This window comes from Anabrus simplex, chromosome 3 (genome assembly GCF_040414725.1).
Source record: "Anabrus simplex isolate iqAnaSimp1 chromosome 3, ASM4041472v1, whole genome shotgun sequence".
NCBI classification, from domain to species: Eukaryota; Metazoa; Arthropoda; class Insecta; order Orthoptera; family Tettigoniidae; genus Anabrus; species Anabrus simplex.
The window spans coordinates 196,699,344-196,712,206 of record NC_090267.1 but is presented as its reverse complement, the minus strand read 5'-3'; positions in this window follow the sequence as shown (position 1 = coordinate 196,712,206).

The window sequence follows — 12,863 nt, the reverse complement described above, 5'->3', positions numbered from 1 at the left end:
TCTTCGTTCTAATGTGATACACTTTCACCTCTCAATAGTTAATGTCTAGACTGCATTGTGAACTGTTATTACGCTACCATTAGCATGTGCTGGTATGATGATGGTACCCTGCTAGTGAGGTCGCGGTGATATATAGACCTGAGGTGAGAGCCAGTTGAGATTACTGTACCTAGAAAGACACGCTGATGAGGGCCAACATATATCTGCTGTTCTTATTAGCGGTAAACGTTCTCGCTCAAGATGAGGTAAGTTCCAGCTTTATCGGTTATTTGAAGGTTTATTTACTGTTTCTGCTGCTTTTGTTGTTCATCTTGATGTTGTTTCTGGTGTGACTTCTGTAACTAGCTGTCTAATAATTAGAACTCAGATTTTTATGTCCTTGAAAATAAAATTATGCAGCTAAGATGGACAACAAAGCTTATAAATAGGCAAAAAAATACAGGTAACTAAAAAATAATATTTCACGCTCCAAAAATATCATTCTTCAAGTCAAATTATAATAATTGAGACTGTGAATGCAATTAATAATAATAATAATAATAATAATAATAATAATAATAGTTGCATCAACTTACCGACACGAGGGTGATACATTTGAGCATCCTCAAATACTACTAGACTAAACTGGGATCGAACCCGAAAACTTGGCCTTAAAAGACTAACGCCTCTACAGCCTGAACCTGAACCTTCAGCCCAGCAATAACACAACAAGTGTAAAACACCACTACGCAAAGTGAAAAAAACAAATTATTGTGGTTTGAAATTGTTTTTATGAAATACCGGTATTTATATAATGATTTATAGCGAATTAATCGCCCTCATTACTGATGCATCATGGTACTTCGTCTTAAAACTATGATCACCACCACCACCACCTTAATATTACGCTGTGGTGTAGTGGTTAGTGTGATTACCTTCAACCCCCAGAGGCCCGGGTTCGATTCCAGGCTCTGCCACGAACTTTCAAAAGTGGTACGAGGGCTGGAACGGGGTCCACTCAGCCTCGGGAGGTCAAATGAGTAGAGATGGGTTCGATTCCCACCTCAGTCATCCTCGAAGTGGTTTTCCGTGGTTTCCCACCACTTCTCCTCCAGACAAATGGAGGGTTGGTACCTAACTTAAGGCCACGGCCGCTTCCCTGTCTATTCCTTCCAAACTTCCCATCCCCCACAAGGCCCCTGTTCAACATAGCAGGTGAAGCCGCCTGGACAAGGTACTGGTCATTCTCCCCAGTTGTATCCCCCAACCCAATGTCTCACGCTCCAGGACACTGTCCTTGAGGCGGTAGAGGTGGAATCCCTCGTTAGTCCGAGGGAAAATCCAACCCTGGAGGGTAAACTTAAGAAGAAGAAGAAGAAGAAGAAATAACAATTCGTTCTAATGAAATTAAAATCAACAGTAATGCTGGAGTCCTGATTAAAACTGTTGTGTAACTAACAAACCGAATAAGGATAGTTTAGTCGTATATGTGATCTCTGATATGAGTAGGATTGGAATGGGGTGCAAAAGATATGTATGAAAACAAGTAAAATATATTTATTTGAAAAATTACCATACCAATCAGTTTTACTTGAAAAAATACCATACCAATCATACATGAAATTCAAATGCATTATTCACGAGTAGTTAACTTGTACCAGTTTTATACTAAGTTCTTTAGTTATAATTGCTAGCAGCATACATAACCATAATTTCTCTACATTTTATATTGTGAAACTTCCTACAACCAAATGAAAGGTTTCTGAAGCAAATCCACCCTCAGATATTCAAAACTTACCGTTTCATTGCTGCACAATGAAAGTATCATATACTGCCGCTGAACCTAAAGGGCTTATCTCAATTTTTCTTTTCTGTTTTTAACCATACTAATGTTTAGGAGTCACTCTACCTGTTCCCTAAGCAAAGTAGCCCATTCTACTTAACAAAGTGGTGAAAAAAATTATCTCAAAATGTATTGAATCCGAGCAATTTAGCAGTATCATATTTTCCTTAACAAAGTAGAAGTAAATCAGTTAAAGTTGTACAATTAATCTGCTTCTACCGCTTTTCCCACACCTGTAGGGTCGCGGGTGCGAACTGTGTCGCACATGTGGATTTGGCCCTGTTTTACGGCCGGATGCCATTCCTGACGCCAACCTTCTATGGAAGGATGTTATCACTATTGCGTGTTTCTGTAGTGGTTGGTACTGTTGGTAGTGTTTTGTTTGAATATGAAGAGCAAATTGTAGGAACAAACACAAATACCCTGTCCCCGAGCCAGAAGAATTAATCAAACACGATTAAAATCCCCGGCCCAGCCAGGAATCGAACCCGGGACCCTCTGAACCGAAGGGCTCAACGCTGACCATTCAACCAATGAGTCGGGCTTAAAGTTGTACAATTAATATCAATAGTATAGGTAACATAAGGACATTATTTAAAAAGTCACGCAGTTTGTAATATAAGGAGTTGATCAATGGCCAAAGGTTTGAAGTTCTTGAGATACGCCCTTTGGCCTTACGATGACAGAACAAGTATTTTAGGCTCTACAACCTTAAATTAGGTCACAATGCGCAGACATTTAGCCTGAAATCCCAGGTTTACTCATAACAGTTGTGGATATAGCGTCTTTACTGGTATATTGAATTGTGGGTTACTGTAGTCACGTCCTAGTTCGTGAACCATGGGCAACGGCTGAGTGGCCTAGTGAGTGGTCCTGAGAGTCGGAAAACTAGTTGTTATGGAATGGAAGTGGGCTTCTCGGACATATTCTGAGTCATGGCCCTCCTTGTGCTCAACCGGCTAGGACTATACAATCCACCAGTGGTCCCTAACCCGTTAGAGAAGAGATCCTTACTTGGACTATGTGTAAGTAGGGTAGCATCCTGCTTCATGAATTTGCCGAGCTCAGAACATTTTAAGCAAGCCTCGGACCTATGGGAGTAACGGAGTACCACTCCCATTTGACGGGCGAGGGACCCCTTGGAAAAGGCGAACGAAATGGAATTCGCTAGGGAGCTATCAATATTAATGGGGCTAATGGAAGTAGAACGGGCTGAGTCAGTAAAGAGGATGCATCTGGATGTGCTAGGAGTAAGTAATATTCAGGTAAGGGGGGATATCGAGGAACAGATAGGAGATTATAAACTGTACTTGACGGGTCTTAAAAAGGGAAGGGCAGAGTGCGGGGTAGGGCTTTTCATCAGGAATGAGCGAATGATGCGGGTAGAATTGACAGTTGGAGAAATTAGGACGAAAATTATCTCAGTGTATTCACCATGTGAGGGTGCAGATGAGGAAGAAGTTGACAAGTTTTATGAAGCATTGAGTGACCTCGTAGTCAAGGTCAAAGCAAGGATAGGAATGGGAAGCGTTTACTGGACTTCTGTGCTAGTATGTGTTTAGCAGTTGCGAATACATTCTTCAAACATAAGGCTATTCGCTACACATGGGAGGGAAAGGGTACCAGATCCATAATAGACTATACCTTAACCAACTTCGAATTCAGGAAATCTGTTAGGAATGTGCGGGTTTTCCGGGGAGTTTTCGATGAAACAGGCCACTATCTGATCTGTAATGAACTATATATCTCTAGGCCTAGGATAGAGAAAGTGAAATCCGTCTACAAACGAATAAGGGTAGAAAATCTCCAGACAGAAGTACATGGTTAAGCTTAGTGAGAAGTTCCGAACACTGGACAGTCAGCGGTTCAGGATATAGAAAGAGAATGGGTGACATACAGGTAGAAACATTAGTAGTAGTAGTAGTAGTAGTAGTAGTAGTAGTAGTAGTAGTAGTAGTAGTAGTAGTAGGAACAGCAAGGGAATGCCTAGAAACAATTGTGTGTCAAGATGGGAAAAAGCGAATATCTTGGTGGAATGATGAAGTGAGAGCAGCTTGTAATAGTAGAAAGAAGGCTTACCTGGACAGTAATACTTCATAAATAATCTTAGGAATGGAAGGAAGACAGGAAATGAACAGTGTTCTGGGTAATTCATGTGAACTCATAGTAGACCCCAGGGAATCACTGGACAGTTGGGGGCAATATTATGAAAATCTTCTCAATATAAAAGGAAATCTTTCTGGTGGTGTCGCGAACAACCGCGCTCATGGTGAGGAGGAAAATGATGTCGGTGAAATTACGCTTGAGGAAGTGGAAAAGGTGGTAAATAAACTCCATTGTCGTAAATCATCAGGAACAGATAAAATTAGACCTGAAATGGTGAAGTATAGTGGGAAGGCAGGGATGAAATAGCTTCACAGAGTAATAATAGCATGGAGTGTTGGTAAGGAACCTTCAGATTGGACAAAAGCAGTAATTGAATCTATCTATAAGCAAGGGATGAGGAAGGACTGTAACAACTATCGAGGCGTCTCACTGATTAATATACAAGGCAAAGTATTCACTGGCATCTTAGAATGGAGGGTGCGATCAGTCGTTGAGAGGAAGTTGGATGAAAAACAGTGTGGTTTCAGACCACAAAGGGGCTGTCAGGATCAGATTTTCAATTTTCAGTATGCTCCAGGTAAATGAAAAATGCTACCAAAGGAACAGACAGTTATGTTTATGTTTCGTACATCTTGAGAAAGCATATGACAGGGTACCGTGGCAAAAGATGTTTGCCATACTGGGGGACTATGGGATTAAGGGTAAATTATTAAAATCAATCAAAGGTATTTATGTTGACAATTGGGCTGCAGTGAGAATTGATGGTAGAGTGAGTTCTTGGTTCAGGGTACTTACAGGGGTTAGACATGCCTGTAATATTACACCCTTGTTGTTCGTAGTTTACATGGATTATCTGCTGAAAGGTATAAAGTGGCAGGGAGGGATTCAGTTAGGTGGAAATGTAGTAAACAGTCTAGCCTATGATGACGACTTGGTCTTAATGGCAGACTGTGCTGAAAGCCTGCAGTCTAATATCTTGGAACTTGGAAATAGGTGCAATGAGAATGGTAAGAAAGTTAGCCTTTCGAAGACTAAATTGATATCATCAGGTAAGAAATCCAAGAGAACTGAATGTCAGATTGGTGATACAAAGCTGGATAATTTCAAGTATTTAGAATGTGTGTTTCCCAGGATGGTAATATAGTGAGATTGAATCAAGTTGCAGTAAAGCTAACGCAGTGAGCTCGCAGTTCCGATCAACAGTATTCTGTAAGAAGGAAGTCAGCTCCCGGACGAAACTATCTTTACATGGTTCTGTTTTCGGAACAACTTTGCTTTACGGGAGCGAAAGCTGGGTTGGCTCAGGATATCTTATTCATAAGTTAGAAGTACCAAACATGAAAGTAGCAAGAATGATTGCTGGTTCAAACAGGTGGGACCAATGGCAGGAGGGTACCCGGAATGAGGGGATAAATGCTAAGTTAGGAATGAACTAGATGGATAAAGCTGTGCGCATAAACTGGCTTCGGTGGTAGGGTCATATGAGGCGAATGAAGGAGGATAGGTCAAATTGACTGTATTGCTATTGTCTTATTCAAGACCTTTGCTAGGGTAGATTATGGAATATTATTAACAAAAATTACGGCTACTGGAAAAGACAAAAATGTGACTGAGTGGGTGGCTAAACTTCTTGAAAATAGAAGTAATAGAGGTAGGCGAAGCGTTATCTGATCCTGTAATGATTAAGAAAGGGGATCCCACAAGACAATGTTATTGGACCTCTGTGTTTTGTTGTATATACGAGTATATACATTATATGAATGAGGAAGTGGAATCACAGACAAGCCTCTTTGCGCATGATATCATACTGTATGGAGAAATAAATAATTTACAGGATTGTGAGCGACTGAAAAATACATCTCCCAATAGTTGTAAAATGAACAGCAGGCAATAATATAATGGTTAACTGGGTGAAAAGTCAGGTTTTAAGTTTCACAAAGCGGAGAAGTCCCTCAGTTTTACTTACTGTGTTGATGGGATGACTAACTCATAGAGATCACTGTTAGTACCCGGGTGTTACCATAAAGAAATATCTTCATATAAATAGGATTGTTAATTTCGTATGGCTAGTTCTAGCCGAGTGCAGCCCTTGTAATGCAGACCCTCCGATGAGGGTGGGCGGCATCTGCCATGTGTAGGTAACTGCGTGTTATTGTGGTAGAAGATATTGTTATGTGTGGTGTGTGAATTGCAGGGATGTTGGGGACAGCACAAAAACCCAGCCGACGAACCGTTGGAATTAATCAATGAAGCTTAAAATCCCTTACGCGGCCGGGAATCGAACCCGTGACCCACTGGACCAAAGGCCAGCATGCTAACCATTTTACCAATGGAGCCGGATATAAATGGGATTGTAAATAAGGGTTACAGATATCTTCATATGGGTATTTAGGGGTTGTAGTACGGTGTAAAAAAGAGGGCGGATAAATCACTGGTAAGACACCAATTAGAATATGGTTCTAAAGTATGGGACCTTCACCAGAATTACTTGAAACGAGAACTGGAGAAGATCTAAAGGAAATCAGCACGATTTGTTCAGAGTGATTTCCGACAAAAAGACTAATGTTACGAAAAGGTTGCAAATTTTGGGCTAGGATGACTTGGAAGTAAGGAGACGAGCTGCTCGACTAAGCGGCATGTTCCGAGCTGTCAGTGGTGAGATGGCTTGGAATGACATTAGTTGACCAATAAGGTTGTGCAGCGTTTTTAAGAGTAGGCAAGATCATAAAATGAAGATAAGTCGGGGATTCAAGAGGACAAATGGGGACAAATATTTGTTTATAGGAAGAGGAATTAGGGATTGGAATAATTTATCAAGGGAGATGTTTGATATATTTCCAGCTGTTAGGGAATCTGCTATCTGGGCGAAATCCCCAAATGCAGATCAATTGTGATTGATTGATTATATTAGTTACCATCCCAGTATACACCTGGGCTTGGAAGGAGGAAACAAATCTCGAAGATGGCCAAGAAGTGCTTCAATCGACTTCCTTTCACAATAGTACTCCCTAAAGCTGGGTATGCGCCGCTCTTGTTCTTCATTTCAGTCTTTAATCGAACTGTTCAACAGGATGAGAACCTAAAGTACTTTGCTAATCCCTAGACCAGTCCGTTTACTCATATTTCGCTATGAGTTGTCCTGTATTATCAAATGGGACTTTTGGCGTAGTTTTAATGTAATTCATCTGTTTCTTTTTCAGTATACACATCATTTAGAAGAAACTTGTTATTTTTACACTTTCTATTTTTTTAATGAGAGAAGCAGCATAATGAGTTCCTTAACATACTCCAATCAATCAATCAATCAATCAATCAATCAATCAATCAATCAATCAATCAATCAATACTGATCTGCATTTAGGCAGTCGCCCAGGTAGCAGATTCCCTATCTGTTGTTTTCTTAGCCTTTTCTTAAATGATTGCAAAGAAATTGGAAATTTATTGAACATCTCCCTTGGTAAGTTATTCCAATCCCTAACTCCCCTTCCTATAAACGAATATTTGCCCCAATTTGTCCTCTTGAATTCCAACTTTATCTTCTTATTGTGATCTTTCCTACTTTTAAAGACACCACTCAAATTTATTCGTCTACTGATGTCCTCCCATGCCATCTCCTCACTGACAACTCGGAACATACCACTTAGTCGAGCAGCTCGTCTCCTTTCTCCCAAGTCTTCCCAGCCCAAACATTGCAACATTTTCGTAACGCTACTCTTTTGTCGGAAATCGCCCAGAACAAATCGAGCTGCTTTTCTATGGATTTTTTCCAGTTCCTGAATCAAGTAATCCTGGTGAGGGTCCCATACACGGGAACCATACTCTAGTTGGTGTCTCACCAGAGACAAATATGCTCTCTCCTTTACATCCTCACTCTAACCCCTCAATACCCTCATAACCATGTGCAGAGATCTGTACTCTTTATTTACAATCATATTTATGTGATTACCCCTTATATTAATATTATATTAATACCTAAGCGCAAGTGCTCAGAACTGAAACGTAAATAAAACACAATCCTACACGACATTCATGACATCAGCTAGATTGATCCTCAATAGCCCCACTATTAGCTGTCACAGATGGCATAGGCATTGCTGAAGAGGCGTACTAGGGAAGTGAGGTAGTTTCCCGTTGCTTTTCCCACCGAGTCATTTAAAGTCTGCCAAACCCACTGAAATGCCGGCACCAACCGACCCTATGGGTGATATTTTCACGCATTTCATCACAGGGATTGGCCATGTTAGGAATGACACTACTAACATCGCTCATAACTCATTCACTTTTAATTTTCAAACCCAAGGATACGACTGAGACAGGACAGTGAAAGTAATTAATTCTAACACAGTGTTCTGTAAACTCTAGGTCCACAGAGCTCGATAGCTGCAATCGCTTAAGTACGACCAGTATCCAGTATTCGGGAGATAGTGGGTTCGACCCCCACTGTCGGCACCCTGAATATGGTTCTCCGTGGTTTCCAATTTTCACACAAGGCAAATGCTGGGGCTGTACCTTAATTAAGGCCACGGCCGTTTCCTTCCCAGTCCCATCCCTTTCTTGTCCCATCGTCGCCATAAGACATATCTGTGTCGGTGCGACGTAAAGCCAATAGCAAAAAAATAAAAATAAAAAACTCTAGGTCTCGCCAGGAAAGACAAAACATCAACTTATCTATTAAAAATGAAAATCAAATCAACTTACCAGATTGCTTAAGAAGTTGGAGAATTTCATCTGTTTTCTCATTATGGTGCTAACAGTTCCACACCGCAGTGAATAATGAGACGAGAATACACCGACAATCAACAGCAACAATTATCAACAATGTTTAAACAGGTCCATAGACTGCATGAAGTCTACGCAGACTTCTGACGCACGTAAGGTGATCAATAGTGCGAGTAAGTCAAAAAGAACAATAACAGTTAACAGGGAAAATACACTAGTCCAATTAAGTCGCTACTCATGTCACAGTTAAATTTAGTTGACACAACTAAGCTACTTATTGAATGAACTTTTTCTCTTGAGAATTAGCAAAATATGAACACTGGAAATGTTAGTAATCCCTATAACATGGTACGGTTTAATGGATATCATCAATGAAGAGATCTGGAAAAAAACCTAAAGTTATTGTGAGAATGTCGAAAACTCAAAAGCTTGACTTTATGTGTCTTCTTGTAAACCCATGAGTTGACAATTAATACATCTGGATGGCAATATTCCTAGCAAGACAATTTTAGTGCACTACGCACTACAGTATTGAAAACTGAAAACCTCTGCACATTATTTTTTTTAAATCAGCTGACCAACAAACATTCTGTTGTAGTTCTGAGCTTGACCGTTTGTCTTTCACCTTCCCAAAAGGGCACTGTAATAACATTCCTTTTATGTGGAACGTAGACGATTCTACTACTCGTCTGTTATTCTCCCCCCAAAACAGTATCCCTGCTGTACACTTGTATGCCTGAATTTTCCGACTGCTGAACACGGTGTCATTCTACCAGTTGGCAAAGAAACGAAACTAATCTCCTTTGGGAAATCCGTGTCTTGAGTTGTAATTAATTTTGTCTTGTAAACACCATATTTGTCACCAGAGATCCTTGCATGCCAACATCGTACCACATGAAGTGTCGAAAGGATATTTTTCCTCCCTTCAAATATCTGACTACATCTGGTGGGTAACCCGTAATCTTGGAATCCATAAGCAGACAGGCTACTACCGATCCAGAGAAAGAGCTATTATTTCCAGTCCGGTGCCAGCATTTACCTAGTGTGAAAATGGGAAATCACAGAAAACCATTTTCAGGGCTGAGGACAGTGGGGTTCGAACCCGCTATCTTACGAATGCAAGCTCACAGCTTCGCGACCCTAACCGCATGGACAACTTGCTCTGTAAAATCGATTCATTAACTTGTTGGAAATGATTTGAATATGCCTTGAATTAACTCGTTAACAGTCATGATCAAGGTTTGGGGATTCTTCAGCTACATAAATCTGGAAGCACCCTTTGGTTGACAGCGTTAATTTGCCCATTCTATTGTTATCCAAAACCTGCTCAGGCCCGTGCGTGAAGCGATTGTTGGAGTGTTATTTGCAGGAAGACACAGGTTTTTCAAGGTTTCTTCATCTTTCAGTTTTAAAAGTAATATTATTATAGTCCATCTGCATTTCAAGAATATTATTTTTTTATAGTTTATAGATTGCATGTAGTAGCATTCTTTTCACAACAGACGTGAGGTGCTGTACTTTATGATTGATCCCCATTTGGCGCATATCATAGTTATTCGAAGAGTGTATTTGGTGTTATTTTTTCAAGGGTGCTGGAAGTTTTAAGAAACTTAAAAATCAGTTTAAATTACAGGAAGAAAATGGGCTGTTAATGGGTTAACGTAGTAATTTCTGGGATAAGTTAGCGTAATGTATGAGTAAGATACCCAACGTTTTTCTTATTTACCAAGAACACTAACTTCCAGCACAAAAAGGATACGAATTTGAAGAAAGACTGATACAAAATAACAAGAAAACCTGCCTGCTTAATCCTGCTGATCGTTTAATGTACACCGTAGCGTGCCAGAAGTATTTTTCAATGTGAAGAAAGCTTTCGACACTGCCTGGCAAGAAAATCTCATTGTTTTTTCCTTACAATTTGCTTTACGTCGCACCGACACAGATAGGTCTTACGGCGACGATGGGAAAGGAAAGGCTTATGAGTAGCAAGGAAGCGGCCGTGGCTTAATTAAGGTATTGCCCCAGCATTTGCCTGGTGTGAAAATGGGAAACCACGGAAAACCATCTTCAGGGCTGCCGACTGTGGGGCTCTAATCCACTATCTCCCGGATGCAAGCTCACGGATGCTCGCCCCTAACGGTCTATAATATACATTATATATCAGTTTGCCAAGGTAGCTGAAGTGTATACATGCATTCACACTATTCATTACAGAGAATGACTGCATAGGGAACGGTGTAATGCGGGAATTCGAGGCCATCTCTCTGTGTTTATTTGTTTTTCTCTTGTGGCTGGTTCTAGGGTTGGTTTGCAGCTTTCTTGGTGGTTTTTACTGGAGCGGAGAAGAAGAAGAAGAAGAAGAAGAAGAAGATGATGATGATGATGATTTTATCTTTGGAGATATCATTCAAAGCGCCATTAAGGCAAAGCTAGTGTTCTGGTGTAAATGGCAATGGCATTTGCGTATTGTTGGACCTCCACTCTTTGACGTGTTGGAAGATCGTTCACATATAGGCCGTAGAGGATGGGAGACAGAAGTCCGTCCTGCGGCACACCGGCTTTTCGTGGCCTAGGGATAGATTTATCTCCCTCGGAGGAAACATAGCATTTTCTGTTAGTCAAATACGACTGAATAATTTTGATTAAATATTTAGGGACATGATAGAGCCTACGTCTCAGTGAGTTTAACAATGAGATTTTCTTGCCAGACAGTGTCGAAAGCTTTCTTCACATTGAAAAATACGGCTGGCACGCAACAGTGTACATTTCATGATCGTGTAGTATAAAATTAAACGTAACTCGGCAACATGGGCACTACCTTTCTATCGGAAACCGAATTGTTCCGGTCGTAGCATGTTTTGGTACCCAGATATCCGTTGAGCCTGGTCTCTCAAATAGTTTGGCTATATGTAATAAGAGGGTTTCGGTCCGTATTTTTTTTTTTTTTTGGGAATAATGTATTCTTCCCGGGTTTTAGAATGACTACTATTGTATCAGCCTTCCAAACATCAGGAAAGTAGCCCAATTTTAAAAATGTAGAAACAATGTAGCTAAAATTATTACTGCCCTATATGGCAATGATTTAATTTACTTGTTAGATGCCCTGCCATCGCTTGGAGACTTCTTCTCATTTAGGTCCTTAATGACCCTGCGGACCTCTGAAGTTTTGATGTCCGGAATGTTATTGTCTGCAGTCCATTGTCATTTGAAAGTTGAGGCTTTTCTGTGTATCTAGCTGCCTCTGTGGATCAGCGGTAGAGTGTCGGCCTCAGGATCCCAAGATAGCGGGTTCAAACCCGGCAGAGGTAGTCGGATTTTTGAAGGGCGGAAAAAAGTCCATTCGACACTCCATGTCGTACAATGTCGGCATGTAAAAGATCTCTGGTGACACATTTGGTGTTTACCCGACAAAATTCATTAAATCTCAGCCATAGACGCCCAAGAGAGTTTCGGTTTACTCGGTCTGCCATCTAGTGGGGGCCTAGAGTAAAACGGAACGTCGAAATTGACGAGCAGACAGCCAGATGGCGTCAAATTGAAATGTCTGCACACGGTAGCTGAGGCCATACGATTATTATTATTATTATTCTGTGTATCTCACGGGTCCGTCGTTCGTATTTGTCATCGTTGTAGTCAGAATCATTGTGAGTTACACACTGACTTTCAATCGAGTCTGCAAAAGCCTAATCCTTATCGTAAGAGGAGAATACTAATCTATTGCACGCCTGGGGGTGGTTTGGTTCGAGTCAGACTACAAATAAACCCGCCAGAAATCGCGGCCTGGTTTGTGTTGGGAGAGATTTCGGCAGAATTCCTCCCATCTTCCGATCTTGCGCTCCAGCTAGCGATAGCGGACTTCACAGGCTACGTCCTAATATTCCTCCCGATCGGCTAGGTCACGGTATTTTTGCCATCTTGTCCTGTATGTATTTTTAATGTGGATCAAATCTTTATGGACAACAGGCGTGGTGTCATCGCGGGAATTATGGTTATAGTGAAACCTGAGCCGAGCAGCGTTCTTATTTATGTTTCTGCCTCCCCCAGTTTCCTGCCGAGCCAACCTATGTCGACGACTGTTCAGATTAAAATTCTTCTTCTTCTTCTTCTTCTGCTTCTAATGATGATTATTGTAATTATTAATATGTTTGCGAGACGTAACCCTACAATCTGGCGGGATTTACCTCTGTCATTATTGCCATTATTGACGATAATATCA